This window comes from Ovis aries, chromosome 10, assembly GCF_016772045.2.
Source record: "Ovis aries strain OAR_USU_Benz2616 breed Rambouillet chromosome 10, ARS-UI_Ramb_v3.0, whole genome shotgun sequence".
NCBI classification, from domain to species: domain Eukaryota; kingdom Metazoa; phylum Chordata; class Mammalia; order Artiodactyla; family Bovidae; genus Ovis; species Ovis aries.
The window spans coordinates 9040853-9055673 of record NC_056063.1 but is presented as its reverse complement, the minus strand read 5'-3'; positions in this window follow the sequence as shown (position 1 = coordinate 9055673).

Genomic DNA, 14821 nt, shown 5'->3' with positions numbered 1-14821 from the left:
CCAGGCAAGAATACTGGAGTGGGTTGCCATTTCCTTCTCCAGGGGATCTTCCTGACCCAGGCATTGAGCCCTGATCTCCTTCACTGCAAGCAGATCCTTTACCAACTTAGCTCCTAGGGAAACTCCTATATAATAAGAATTGCATATAATTACAGTACAAATATAGTCTCTACAGTTAATAAAATGAAAAATATTTCAAAATTGAGTTAGCATCTTAACATCAGGAATTCGTGAACCCTCACAAATCTTAGGAATAACAACAATCAAAAACACTAATTAACATCTATTCCATTTAGAAGAATAGTAAAAAGTGTTTTAGGGGCATAGAGAACATGGAATTTATTTTTCCTGGCTGTTTTACTGAATGGTTATAGAGCAAGTATAAGAAGAAAAAGAGAAATGGAGAAATGAATAGATACCACTATTCTCACATTCAGGCAATGCTGACTATGCTTTCCTCTATTAACAAGGTAATGATTTCCAAAACTGTTTTTTTAACTGAAGAAGTTCTTATTGAAAACAATCTTGTCACTACATGTATAAGGCAATGCTGGTCCAAGTGAAACAAGTAATATGACTATAGCCATACTCACTCACCTGTTTGGTTTGAAAAAAACATGGCACAAAGAACTAAGTTACAATTCCACAGTATTCAAGGCCCAGTCACAATCATTCTCCAATCTATACATTTAGGTTTACCTCCACTCACTTCTTTACACTACTTTTTAAAAGCATCTGTGTTTAGGTATAAATGACATGCAATGAACTATACACATTTTAAGAATACCACTTAATTTTTTATTTAAGTAGAAACCTGTAAAACCAATCAAGAGAATTCCAGAAAGGCATCTACTTCTGCTTCATTGACTATTCTAAAGCTTTTGACTGTGTGGATCACAACAAACAGTGGAAAATTCTTAAAGTAGTGGGAATACCAGACCACCTTAACTGACTCCTGAGAAATCTGTATGCAGGTCAAGAAGCAACACTTAGAACTGGACATGAGGTATCAGACTGGTTCCAAAGTGAAAAAGGAATATGTCAAGGCTGTATATTGTCACCTTGCTTACTTAACATGATGCCGAGTACATCATGTGAAATGACAGGCTGCATGAAGCACAAGCTGGAATCAAGATTGCTGGGAGAAATATTAATAACCTCAGATATACAGATGATACCAACTTTATGGCAGAAAGGGAAGAGGAACTAGAGAACCTCTTGATGAAAGTGAAAGAGGAGAGTGAAAAAGCTGGCTTAAAACTCAACATTGATTCATGTTGATGTTTGATAGAAAACAAAATTCTATAAAGCAACTATCATTCAATTTAAAAAATAAATTAGGAAAACAGAAGAAAAAAAAAAGCAAACACTAAGATCATGGCATCTGGTACCATCACTTCATGGCAAATAGATGTGGAAACAGTGACAAACTTTATTGTTTTGGGCTGCAAAATCACTGCAGATAGTGGCTGCAGCCATGAAATTAAAAGATGCTTGCTCCTTGGAAGAAAAGTTATGACCAACTTAGACAGCATATTAAAAAGCAGAGACATTACTTTGCCAACAAAGGCTCATCTAGTCAAAGCTATGATTTTTCCAGTAGTCATTTATATAGTTTTTTTTTTAATTTTAATATCTTTAATTCTTACATGCGTTCCCAAACATGAACCCCCCTCCCACCTCCCTCCCCATAACATCTCTCTGGGTCATCCCCATGCACCAGCCCCAAGCATGCTGCATCCTGCGTCAGACATAGACTGGCGATTCAATTCTTACATGATAGTATACATGTTAGAATGTCATTCTCCCAAATCATCCCACCCTCTCCCTCTCCCTCTGAGTCCAAAGGTCCGTTATACACATCTGTGTCTCTTTCCCTGTCTTGCATACAGGGTCGTCATTGCCATCTTCCTAAATTCCATATATATGTGTTAGTATACTGTATTGGTGTTTTTCTCTCTGGCTTCACTCTGTATAATCGGCTCCAGTTTCATCCATCTCATCAGAACTGATTCAAATGAATTCTTTTTTACGGCTGAGTAATATTCCATTGTGTATATGTACCACAGCTTTCTTATCCATTCATCTGCTGATGGACATCTAGGCTGTTTCCATGTCCTGGCTATTATAAACAGTGCTGTGATGAACATTGGGGTACATGTGTCTCTTTCAATTCTGGTTTCCTCGGTGTGTATGCCCAGCAGTGGGATTGCTGGGTCATAAGGTAGTTCTATTTGCAATTTTTTAAGGAATCTCCACACTGTTCTCCATAGTGGCTGTACTAGTTTGCATTCCCACCAACAGTGTAGGAGGGTTCTCTTTTCTCCACACCCTCTCCAGCATTTATTGCTTGCAGATTTTTGGATTGCAGCCATTCTGACTGGTGTGAAGTGGTATCTCATTGTGGTTTTGATTTGCATTTCTCTAATAATGAGTGAAGTTGAGCATCTTTTCATGTGTTTGTTAGCCATCCGTATGTCTTCTTTGGAGAAATGTCTATTTAGTTCTTTGGCCCATTTTTTGATTGGGTTGTTTATTTTTCTGGAATTGAGCTGCATAAGTTGCTTGTATATTTTTGAGATGAGTTGTTTGTCAGTTGCTTCATTTGCTATTATTTTCTCCCATTCAGAAGGCTGTCTTTTCACCTTGCTTATATTTTCCTTTGTTGTGCAGAAGCTTTTAATTGTAATTAGATCCCATTTGTTTATTTTTGCTTTTATTTCCAGAATTCTAGGAGGTGGATCATAGAGGATCCCGCTGTGATTTATGGCTGAGAGTGTTTTGCCTATGTTCTCCTCTAGGAGTTTTATAGTTTCTGATCTTACATTTAGATCTTTAATCCATTTTGAGTTTATTTTTGTGTGCAGTGTTAGAAAGTGATCTAGTTTCATTCTTTTACAAGTGGTTGACCAGTTTTCCCAGCACCACTTGTTAAAGAGATTGTCTTTACTCCATTGTATATTCTTGCCTCCTTTGTCAAAGATAAGGTGTCCATATGTGTGTGGATTTATCTCTGGGCTTTCTATTTTGTTCCATTGATCTATATGTCTGTCTTTGTGCCAGTACCATACTGTCTTGATGACTGTGGCTTTGTAGTAGAGCCTGAAGTCAGGCAAGTTGATTCCTCCAGTTCCATTCTTCTTTCTCAAGATTGCTTTGGCTATTCGAGGTTTTTGTATTTCCATACAAATCTTGAAATGATTTGTTCTAGTTCTGTGAAAAATGTGGCTGGTAGCTTGATAGGGATTGCATTGAATTTGTAAATTGCTTTGGGTAGTATACTCATTTTCACTATATTGATTCTTCTGATCCATGAACATGGTATATTTCTCCATCTGTTAGTGTCCTCTTTGATTTCTTTCATCCGTGTTTTATAGTTTTCTATATATAGGTCTTTAGTTTCTTTAGGTAGATATATTCCTAAGTATTTTATTCTTTTCGTTGCAATGGTGAATGGAATTGTTCCCTTAATTTCTTTTTCTACTCTCTCATTATTTGTGTATAGGAATGCAAGGGATTTCTGTGTGTTGATTTTATATCCTGCAATGTTACTATATTCATTGATTAGCTCTAGTAATTTTCTGGTGGAGTCTTTAGGGTTTTCCATGTAGAGGATCATGTCATCTGCAAACAGTGAAAGTTTTACTTCTTCTTTTCCAATTTGGATTCCTTTTATTTCTTTTTCTGCTCTGATTGCTGTGGCCAAAACTTCCAGAACTATGTTGAATAGTCGCGGTGAAAGTGGACACCCTTGTCTTTTTCCTGACTTTAGGGGAAATGCTTTCAATTTTTCACCATTGAGGATAATGTTTGCTGTGGGTTTGTCATAGATAGCTTTTATTATGTTGAGGTATGTTCCTTCTATTCCTGCTTTCTGGAGAGTTTTTATCATAAATGGATGTTGAATTTTGTCAAAGGCCTTCTCTGCATCTATTGAGATAATCATATGGTTTTTATTTTTCAATTTGTTAATGTGGTGAATTACATTGATTGATTTGCGGATATTGAAGAATCCTTGCATCCCTGGGATAAAGCCCACTTGGTCATGGTGTATGATCTTTTTAATGTGTTGTTGGATTCTGATTGCTAGAATTTTGTTGAGGATTTTTGCATCTATGTTCATCAGTGATATTGGCCTGTAGTTTTCTCTTTTTTGTGACATCTTTGTCAGGTTTTGGTATTAGGGTGATGGTGGCCTCATAGAATGAGTTTGGAAGTTTCCCTTCCTCTGCAATTTTCTGGAAGAGTTTGAGGAGGATAGGTGTTAGCTCTTCTCGAAATTTTTGGTAGAATTCAGCAGTGAAGCCGTCTGGACCTGGGCTTTTGTTTGCTGGAAGATTTCTGATTACAGTTTCAATTTCCGTGCTTGTGATGGGTCTGTTAAGATTTTCTATTTCTTCCTGGTTCAGTTTTGGAAAATTGTAGTTTTCTAAGAATTTGTCCATTTCTTCCACGTTGTCCATTTTATTGGCATACAACTGCTGATAGTAGTCTCTTATGATCCTTTGTATTTCTGTGTTGTCTGTTGTGATCTCTCCATTTTCATTTCTAATTTCATTGATTTGATTTTTCTCTCTTTGCTTCTTGATGAGTCTGACTAATGGTTTGTCAATTTTATTTATCCTTTCAAAGAACCAGCTTTTGGCTTTGTTGATTTTTGCTATGGTCTCTTTTGTTTCTTTTGCATTTATTTCTGCCCTAATTTTTAAGATTTCTTTCCTTCTACTAACTCTGGGGTTCTCCAACTCTTCCTTTTCTAGTTGCTTTAGTTGTAGAGTTAGGTTATTTATTTGACTTTTTTCTTGTTTCTTGAGGTATGCCTGTATTGCTATGAACTTTCCTCTTAGCACTGCTTTTATAGTGTCCCACAGGTTTTGGGTTGTTGTGTTTTCATTTTCATTAGTTTCTATGCATATTTTGATTTCCTTTTGATTTCTTCTGTGATTTGTTGATTATTCAGAAGTGTGTTGTTCATCCTCCATATGTTGGAATTTTTAATAGTTTTTCTCCTGTAATTGAGATCTAATCTTAATGCATTATGGTCAGAAAAGATGCTTGGAATGATTTCGATTTTTTTGAATTTATCAAGTTTAGATTTATGGCCCAGGATGTGATCTATCCTGGAGAAGGATCCATGAGCACTTGAAAAAAGGTGAAATTCATTGTTTTTGGGTGAAACGTCCTATAGATATCAATTAGGTCTAACTGATCTAATGTATCATTTAAAGTTTGCGTTTCTTTGTTAATTTTCTGTTGAGTTGATCTGTCCATAGGTGTGAGTGGGGTATTAAAATCTCCCACTATTATTATGTTATTGTTGATATCCACTTTCATACTTGTTAGCATTTTTCTTACATATTGTGGTGCTCCTATATTGGGTGCATATATATTTATAATTGTTATATCTTCTTCTTGGATTGTTCCTTTAATCATTATGTAGTGGCCTTCTTTGTCTCTTTTCACAGCCTTTGTTTTAAAGTCTATTTTATCGGATATGAGTATTGCCACTCCTGCTTTCTTTTGATCTCTATTTGCGTGGTATATCTTTTTCCAGCCCTTCACTTTCAGTCTGTATGTGTCCCTTGTTTTGAGGTGGGTCTCTTGTAAGCAGCAAATAGAGGGGTCTTGTTTTTGTATCCATTCCGCCAGTCTTTGCCTTTTGGTTGGGGCGTTCAACCCATTTACGTTTAAGGTAATTATTGATAAGTATGATCCCGTTACCATTTACTTTATTGGTTTGGGTTCGGGTTTATACACCCTTTCGTGTTTCCTGTCTAGAGGATATCCTTTAGAATTTGTTGGAGAGCTGGTTTGGTGGTGCTGAATTCTCTCAGCTTTTGCTTGTCTGTAAAGCTTTTGATTTCTCCTTCGTATTTGAATGAGATCCTTGCTGGGTACAGTAATCTGGGCTGTAGGTTATTGTTTTTCATCACTTTAAGTATGTCTTGCCATTCCCTCCTGGCCTGAAGAGTTTCTATTGACAGATCAGCTGTTATCCTTATGGGAATCCCCTTGTGTGTTATTTGTTGTTTTTCCCTTGTTGCTTTTAATATTTGTTCTTTGTGTTTGATCTTTGTTAATTTGATTAATATGTGTCTTGGGGTGTTTCGCCTTGGGTTTATCCTATTTGGAACTCTCTGTGTTTCTTGGACTTGGGTGATGATTTCCTTCCTCATTTTAGGGAAGTTTTCAACTATTATCTCCTCAAGGATTTTCTCATGATCTTTCTTTCTGTCTTCTTCTTCTGGGACTCCTATAATTCGAATGTTGGAGAGTTTCATATTGTCCTGGAGGTCTCTGAGATTGTCCTCATTTCTTTTAATTCATTTTTCTTGTTTCCTCTCTGATTCATTTATTTCTACCATTCTATCTTCTATTTCACTAATCCTGTCTTCTGCCTCCGTTATTCTACTATTTGTTGCCTCCAGAGTGTTTCTGATCTCATTTATTGCATTATTCATTATATTTTGACTCTTTTTATTTCTTCTAGGTCCTTGTTAAACCTTTCTTGCATCTTCTCAATCCTTGTCTCTAGGCTATTTATCTGTGTTTCCATTTTGATTTCAAGATTTTGGATCATTTTCACTATCAATATTCGGAATTCCTTCTCCGGTAGATTCCCTACTTCTTCCTCTTTTGTTTGGTTTGGTGGGCAACTCTCCTGTTCCTTTGCCTGCTGAGTATTCCTCTGTCTCTTCATCTTGGTTATATTGCTGCGTTTGGGGTGGCCTTTTTATATTCTGGTAATTTGTGGAGTTCTCTTTATTATGGAGCTTCCTCACTTTGGGTGGGGTTCTATCAGTGGCTTGTCAAGGTTTCCTGGTTAGGGAGGCTTGTGTTGGAGTTTTGGTGGGTGGAGCTGGGTTTCTTCTCTCTGGAGTGCAGTGGAGTGACCCGTAATGGGTTATGAGACATCAAAGGTTTTGGGATAATTTTGAGCTGCCTGTATATTGAAGCTCAGGGGAGTGTTCCTGTGTTGCTGGAGAATTTGCGTGGTATGTCTTGTTTTGGAACTTGTTGGCCCTTGGGTGGAGCTTGGTTTCGGTGTAGGTATGAAGGCATTAGATGGGCTCCTATTGCTTAATGTTCCCTGAATTCAAGAGTTCTCTAATGTTTTCAGGCTTTGGATTTAAGCCTCCTGCTTCTGGTTTTCAGTTTTATTTTTACAGTAGCCTCTAGACTTCTCCATCTATACAGCACCGATGATAAAACATCTAGGTTAAAGATGAAAAGTTTCTCCACATTGAGGGACACTCAGAGAGGTTCACTGAGTTACAAGGAGAAGAGAAGATGGAGGGGGTAGTTAGAGGTAACTGGAATGAGATGCGGTGAGATCAAAAGAGGAGAGAGCAAGCTAGCCAGTAGTCACTTCCTTATGTGCACTCTATAGTCTGGACCGCTCAGAGGTATTTACAGAGTTATACAGGGAAGAGGAGAGGGAGGAAGTAGACAGAGGTGACCAGGAGGATAAGAGAGAGGAATGAGTAGGAGAGAGACAAATCCTGCCAGTAACCAGTTCCTTAGGTGTTCTCTACCGTCTGGAACACACAGAGATTCACAGAGTTGGATAGAGAAGAGATGGGGGAGAAAAGAGACAGAGGCCACCTGGTGGAGAAAAAGGAGAGTCCAGAGGAGGAGAGAGTGGTCAAGCCAGTAATCTCGCTCTCAGGTAAACTTGGGTAGTGAAGTTTGGGTTTTTAAATGTACAAAATTGACAACAAAAACCTAAGAGCAAAGATTAAAAATCTAGAGTAGAGGTTGGATTTTCAAAGATACAATATTAAAGAAAAGCAGAAGGAAAAAAGAAGAAAGAAAAAAAAAAAGAATTATTAAAAAAAACACAACAACAACAACACCAACAACCATCCAAAGAGTATATATGGTGTTTGCCTTAAAAAAAAAAAGTCTTTTTTAAAAAATAGTGATAATAGGTTATAGAAATAAAAATTAGAGGAGAAATAGAAGACTTAACAATTTAAAAAAAGCTAGAAAAAAAAAGAAAAAAAACAAAAAAGCAAAAAGCAAAAAAAAAAAAGGAATGATTTTAAAAATATTAAAAATATATCTAGCCGTTCTCTGATGTTATGGATCATGTGGGCTCACTTCCAAGGTGGTTCCCTCTGTTTAACTTCTTCTGTTTGCTGGTTTTTTAGGCTCACTAGTTCAGTCGCGCTGTGGGGAGGGGGGATACTGCAAACAAATAGCACTGTTGTGTGCACACAGTATCTCTGCTCCGCTTGACCTGTCCTTTCTCGCGGTGCACAAACCGCTCCGGCTCTACAATGCTCAGCCGGGAACCGTCTGGGGCCGGCCCTAGGCTGCGTGCACTTCCCCGGTCCAAGCCGCTCAGGTTCGGCGCTCAAGCAGCCCTCAGAGGCACAAATGCGGCTGGGACTGCGCTTTGTGCCCTTCCCAGGTCCAAGTAGCTCAGGAGTTTGGCGAGCGCGATTGCCGCGGCTTGTCACCTTTTCTGCCGCTGCTGCTCAGCTTTCTGGGTGGACCGCTGGCGCACCCCATGAGGCAGACTGTGACTGTCCAGCACCCCCAGAAGTCTTAGCAAAGGAGCCTGCTTGCAGTTAGGTAAGTAAAGTCTCTCCGGGTCTGCAATTGCCCCTTTCCAGTCCTTACGGCTCTGGCTGCCTGTCCCCGGCGGGGGATGGTCTGCAGCCGGCTTTTCCGTTCCGTCCTTTGTTCTGCGCTCGGTCCTGGCGGTGTCTTATGTTCGAGCTTTTCGAGTGGTAGCTATCCCACAGTCTGGTTTGCTAGCCCAAGTTAGATCATTCTGGTTGCTCGTGGGGCGTTCCTGCCCGATTCTTACAAAGCTCTGCAGCCCGTGCCTCCTGCGCGTCCCTGCCCTGCCCCCACTTCCCAATGGCGGATGCAGGCGTCTGTGCTGCTTTTCCGCTGAGGGCGTTACTGTTGGGCTTGTAATCTGTTGGTTTTAATTATTTATCTATTTTTCCTTCCTGTTATGTTGCCCTCTGTGTTTCCAAGGCTCGCCACAGACTCAGCAGGGAGAGTGTTTCCTGGTGTTTGGAAACCTCTCTTCTTAAAATTCCCTTCCCGGGACAGGCTTCCTTTCCCGGGAACGGGCTTCCCTTCCTGGGACAGAGCTCCCTCCCCACCTCTTGTGTCTCCTTTTTCGTCTTTTATATTTTTTCCTACCTGTTTTTGAAGACAATGGTCTGCTTTTCTGGTTGCCTGATGTCCTCTGCCAGCCTACAGAAGTTGTTTTGTGGAGTTTGCTCGGCGTTGAAATGTTCTTTTGAGGAATTTGTGAGGGAGAAAGTGATCTTCACATCCTATTCCTCCGCCATCTTTTCTGGTTCCTATGTCCAGTAGTCATTTATGAATGTGAGAGTTGGACTATAAAGAAAGCTGAGCACTGAAAATGATGCTTTCGAACTGTGGTGTTAGAGAAGACTCTTGAGAGTCTTTTGGACTGCAAAGAGATCCAACCAGTCCATCCTAAAGGAAATCAGTCCTGAATATTCATTGGAAGGACTGATGCTGATGCTAAAACTCCAATAATTTGGCCACCTGATGCGAACAGCTGACTCATTTGAAAAGACCCTGATGCTGGGAAAGATTGAAGGCAGGAGGAGAAGGGGATGACAGGGAATTAAATGGTTGGATGGCATCACTGAATCAATGGACATGAGTTTGAGCAAGCTCCAGGAGTTGGCAATGGACAGGGAGGCCTGGCATGCCGCAGGCCATGGGGTTGCAAAGAGTTGGACACAACTGAGTAACTTAACTGAACTGAGAACTACATTTACTATGATATTTTTCCTGTTTGAAGGTTTTCATTTTACATTTCTTGTTGTGCAAGTATGCTGCAGATGAATTCTTTTAGCTTTTGGATATCTTTAAAAAGTCTATTTTTTTTCCTCCTGGGCAGAAAAAATGCGATTATATTGATAATTTTAAAAAAAATTTATTTGTTTTTAACTTTTCTATACTTAAAAGATCTTGCTGTACCACCTTCAAGCTCATGTTGTTTTGAATGATAAATACGAAAATTGTCCTCATCCTCATCTTTTCCATTTGTATTTAATGTGTCTTTTTTTTTTTTTTTCTGGCTACTTTAGTAATTAAAAAAAATAGCCGATTTAAGACTATCTGAATATTATGAAACTATATCATTTTCTTCATGTATCTTGTGATTTAGATTCATGGTGCTTCTTGAATCAGTGTTTTTAAAGTGTTATTTTTTTAAAAAAAAACTCTGGAAACATTTCAGCTATTATTTATTCAAATATATCTTCTATATCACCTTCCTCCTTTCATGTGTGCTGCTTGAAGTCATTTCACAGATCACTAAAAGCTCTATCCATTTAGTATTTTGTTTAACCCTCTGTGTATTTTGTTTTGGAAAGGCTCTACTGATATGTTTTCAAGATCACTAATCATTCCTTCTGTCATGTCTATTTGACTGTAAATTTTATCCAATATATTTTTCAGCCCAGATATAGAAAATTTTATATCTTTTATGTTGCAACTTAGCATATCTAGTCTTTCCTCTAACTTCTAAAACAGTTGAAAGAGGTACAATAACAGAGCTAATGTATTTGTCTACTAATCCTATTATCTATGTCAATTTTGGTCTGTATCAATAGACTTGACTTTCTCTTCATTATAAACGACAGTTTACTTCTTTGCATGCCTTCTGATTTTTCATTGGATGCTACTAGCTTTGATTTTATGTAGCTGTGCACTGGACATTTTTGTATGGCTAATATTCAGGAATATATATATTCCTTTGTCTTGAGATTCAGTCAGATTACTTGGAAACAGTTTGATCTTTCTAAGTCTTGCTTTTCATTTTTATTAGTTTTCATCTAGGGCTAATTTTTCCTGTTCTGTAAGTAATATCATTTTGATTATACACTGCCCTGAGAATTATGAGATTCTTCACTCTAATTAAAGGAATAGCTCTTCCTCAATTTTGTGTCAGTGCTAGAAATTGTGACATTGAAGGTTTGTTTTTTCCCCCTCAGTCTCAGACAGTTTCTTCACATGTATGCGGTGATCAGGGCTGTGCTGGCTCCTCAAAGAGAACTCTGAAGACCTCAGGTTTTTCTGTGTATGAAGCTCTCTTTTCTATAGCGTTCTGATCTGATTACCCCAGCCTCTTTGGTTTCACCAGACACTCAGCCCCATCTTTCTATTCATGAAGCCAGAGAGGCTCTGCTTGGGTTGATGTTTCCTTCATGGGGATCTGGGTTTACATATTGCAAACTGGGGCAATAATGGGTCTCAAAACATGTTTTATGTCTCTCAGGCATCAGTGTTACTTTGTTCCTTTTATATTTATTGCCTTAAGAACTATTTTTTCTTCATTTATTTCATTTATATATTTTTCAGTCTGGAGAATAATTTCTATCCTTGTAAATTCATCCAAAAGTACAGGTATCCCTTATAGCTTATAATCCTGTCAAAACAAACTCATAGTCCATTTCTTAAGTATGCCATGTTCATGCATGTTGTGGTTGTTATTCAGCTGCCAAGCCATGTCAGACTCTTTGCAACCCAAGGACTGCAACATGCCAGGTTTCCTTGTCCTTTGCTTCATAAACATATAATGTATATATTTGTTCACATATGCTGTGCAGTGCTTAATCACTCAGTCACATCCTACTCTTTGTGATCCCATGGACTGCAGCCTGCCAGGCTCCTCTGTCCATGGGGATTCTCCAGGCAAGAATACTAGAGTGGGTTGTCATGCCTTCCTCCAGGGAATAGTCCCAGTCCAGGGATTGAACCCAGATCTTCTGCATTGCAGGCAGATTCTTCACCACTGAGCCACCAGGGTAGCCCACGTTCACATATACCTGCATATATCCTATACCTTCATCAACGCACACCTTTTTATATACCCTTGCTGTCTTCTCTATCTGATCAACGTCTACTGAATTTTCAAACAACATTCCAATTCTTTGATTGCTTTTTCTAATTGTACTCAGGCAAAGTTGTTGTTTCTCTATTTCTTTTTTTTTTCCTCCCCTGCCTATACAGCAATTGCACTCATCTCACACGCTAGTAAAGTAATGCTCAAAATTCTCCAAGCCAGGCTTCAGCAATACATGAACCGTGAACTTCGAGATGTTCAAGCTGGTTTTAGAAAAGGCAGAGGAACCAGAGATCAACTTGCCAACATCTGCTGGATTGTCAAAAAAGAAAGAGAGTTCCAGAAAAACATCTATTTCTGCTTGATTGACTATGCCAATCCTTTGACTGTATAGATCACAATAAACTGTGGAAGATTCTGAAAGAGATGGGAATACCAGAACACCTGACCTGTGTCTTGAGAAACCTATATGCAGGTCAAGAAGCAACAGTTAGAACTGGACATGGAACAACAGACTGGTTCCAAATAGGAAAAGGAGTGCATCAAGGCTGTATATTGTCACCCTGCTTATTTAAATTATATGCAGAGCACATCATGAGAAATGCTGGGTTGGAAGAAGCACAAGCTGGAATCAAGATTGCCAGGAAAAATATCAATAACCTCAGATATGCACATGACACCACCCTTATGGCAGAAAGTGAAAAGGAACTAAAAAGCCTATTGATGAAAGTAAAAGTGGAGGGTGAAAAAGTTGGCTTAAAGCTCAACATTCAGAAAACAAAGATCATGGCATCTGGTCCCATCACTTCATGGGAAATAGATGGGGAAACAGTGGAAACAGTGGCAGACTTTTTTTTTTGCGGGGCGGGGGGGGGGGGGGGGGCTCCAATATCCCTGTAGAATGTGATTGCAGCCATGCAATTAAAAGACGTTTACTCCTTGGAAGGAAAGTTATGATCAACCTAGATAGCATATTCAAAGCAGAGACATTACTTTGCCAACAAAGGTCTGTCTAGTTAAGGCTATAGTTTTTCCAGTAGTCATGTATGGATGTGAGAGTTGGACTGTGAAGAAAGCTGAGTGCCGAAGAATTGATGCTTTTGAACTGTGGTGTTGGAGTAGACTCTTGAGAGTCCCTTGGACTGCGAGGAGATCCAACCAGTCCATTCTAAAGGAGATCAGTCCTGGGTGTTCTTTGGAAGGAATGATGCTAAAGCTGAAGCTCCAGTTCTTTGGCCACCTCATGCGAAGAGTTGACTCATTGGAAAAGACTCTGATGCTGGGAGGGATTGGGGGCAGAAAGAGAAGGGACAACAGAGGATGAGATGGCTGGATGGCATCACTGACTTGATGGACATGAGTTTGAGTGAACTCCGGGAGTTGGTGATGGACAGGGAGGCCTGGTGTGCTGCGATTCATGGGGTCGCAAAGAGTCGGACCCGACTGAGCGACTGAACTGAACTGAACTGAACTGAACTGATACAGCACTTTACTCACTACTTCACTGTAACCCTAATATGCCAATATATTTATTTTTTCTTTTATTCAAATAAACTGTGTCCAACTATATTGGGCATTCAGTATATAGTACAATGTCTAACTCATTAAAGGAATTCAGTTGACTGAATAATACATCCAAAGCACTGTGGCTCTCCTGTGCAATCAAAAGCACAAAGATTTAGCTTTAGAAAGGGAAACAGACTAGATATTGGTATGTACTTCAAAGACTCCTTTAAGTTTTAATTTATTATATTCATTATTGGTAAAGAGAAGTTGAATATGCTCCTTTTGTCTATGCAAGTTATAATTTCACACTGAGATTTTCCTGTTAAAATGCTTGCCCTATTTTCCATAGTTTGTTTTTATTTCTGGTATAGAGAAAATTTCCATAATTTATACAGTCATCAAAAATATATATCCTTATTTATTAAAGATGTTTCCAGCTCAAATATAAATGTATTATCATGTTGTATCATAGTTTATACCATAAAATATTAGATTATTAATCAATGAGGAATTGTATAAATATGTTGGTTGACAAATAAAAATAGTCTTTAAGGGCATGATATATCAGCACTGTGAAAAAATAAAGGAGAGGACAGATATTCGATGAAACTGTCATAAAGAAAGTAAGAAAATATCCTGACCTATTATTCTAGTCTCTCTATTCACTGCTGCAATGTCGAGCAAATCATGCCACATCACTCAGATGGCCATTTGTGTTTAGCGGTATTGTGAAAATTGGCTCTCTCTAGATACTTGCTGTCTACATTGTTTTGTTCTTTAAGTTACATTTTCCTCCTGATATTTCCAGATTTAAAAATAGAATCACCTGGTCCTTGATCTCCCTACCACCTATTTGTATTTAGTCGGTGTTTAGGGATCTTTTCAAAAACACCAGCAGCAAGCCTGATGAAGCCCGGCTGGAAATAAGTGTTTGGAAACACTGACTAAGGTCATACTCTGATGAGTAAGTACGATGAGTCCCCTACCTACAAACCTGCGAGTTGGTAACTCTCAGAGTTGCTAACCTACATTCAGATGTCCAGTCACATTCATGTGCATGCCGATGTCATGTGTACACCTCTTTTACAAGTGGTTGCGCTTTTGCATACGTTACTGTACAGTATTGTGTGGAATACAGTGTGGAATTCTGTACTGTATAGAGTACAGTGTCTTTATTTCAAGTCCAGGATGTTCCTGCTAAGTCGCTTCCGTCATGTCTGACTCTGTGCGACCCCATAAATGGCAGCCCACCGGGCTCCCACACCCCTGGGATTCTCCAGGCAAGAACACTGGAGTGGGTTGCCATTTCCTTCTCCAGTGCATGAAAGTGAAAAGTGAAGGTGAAGTCGCTCAGTTGTATCTGACTCTCAGCGACCCCCATGGACTGCAGCCTACCAAGCTCCTCCATCCATGGGATTTTCCAGATGAGAGTACTTGGGAGCAAGCAAAAGAACAGCAATGATA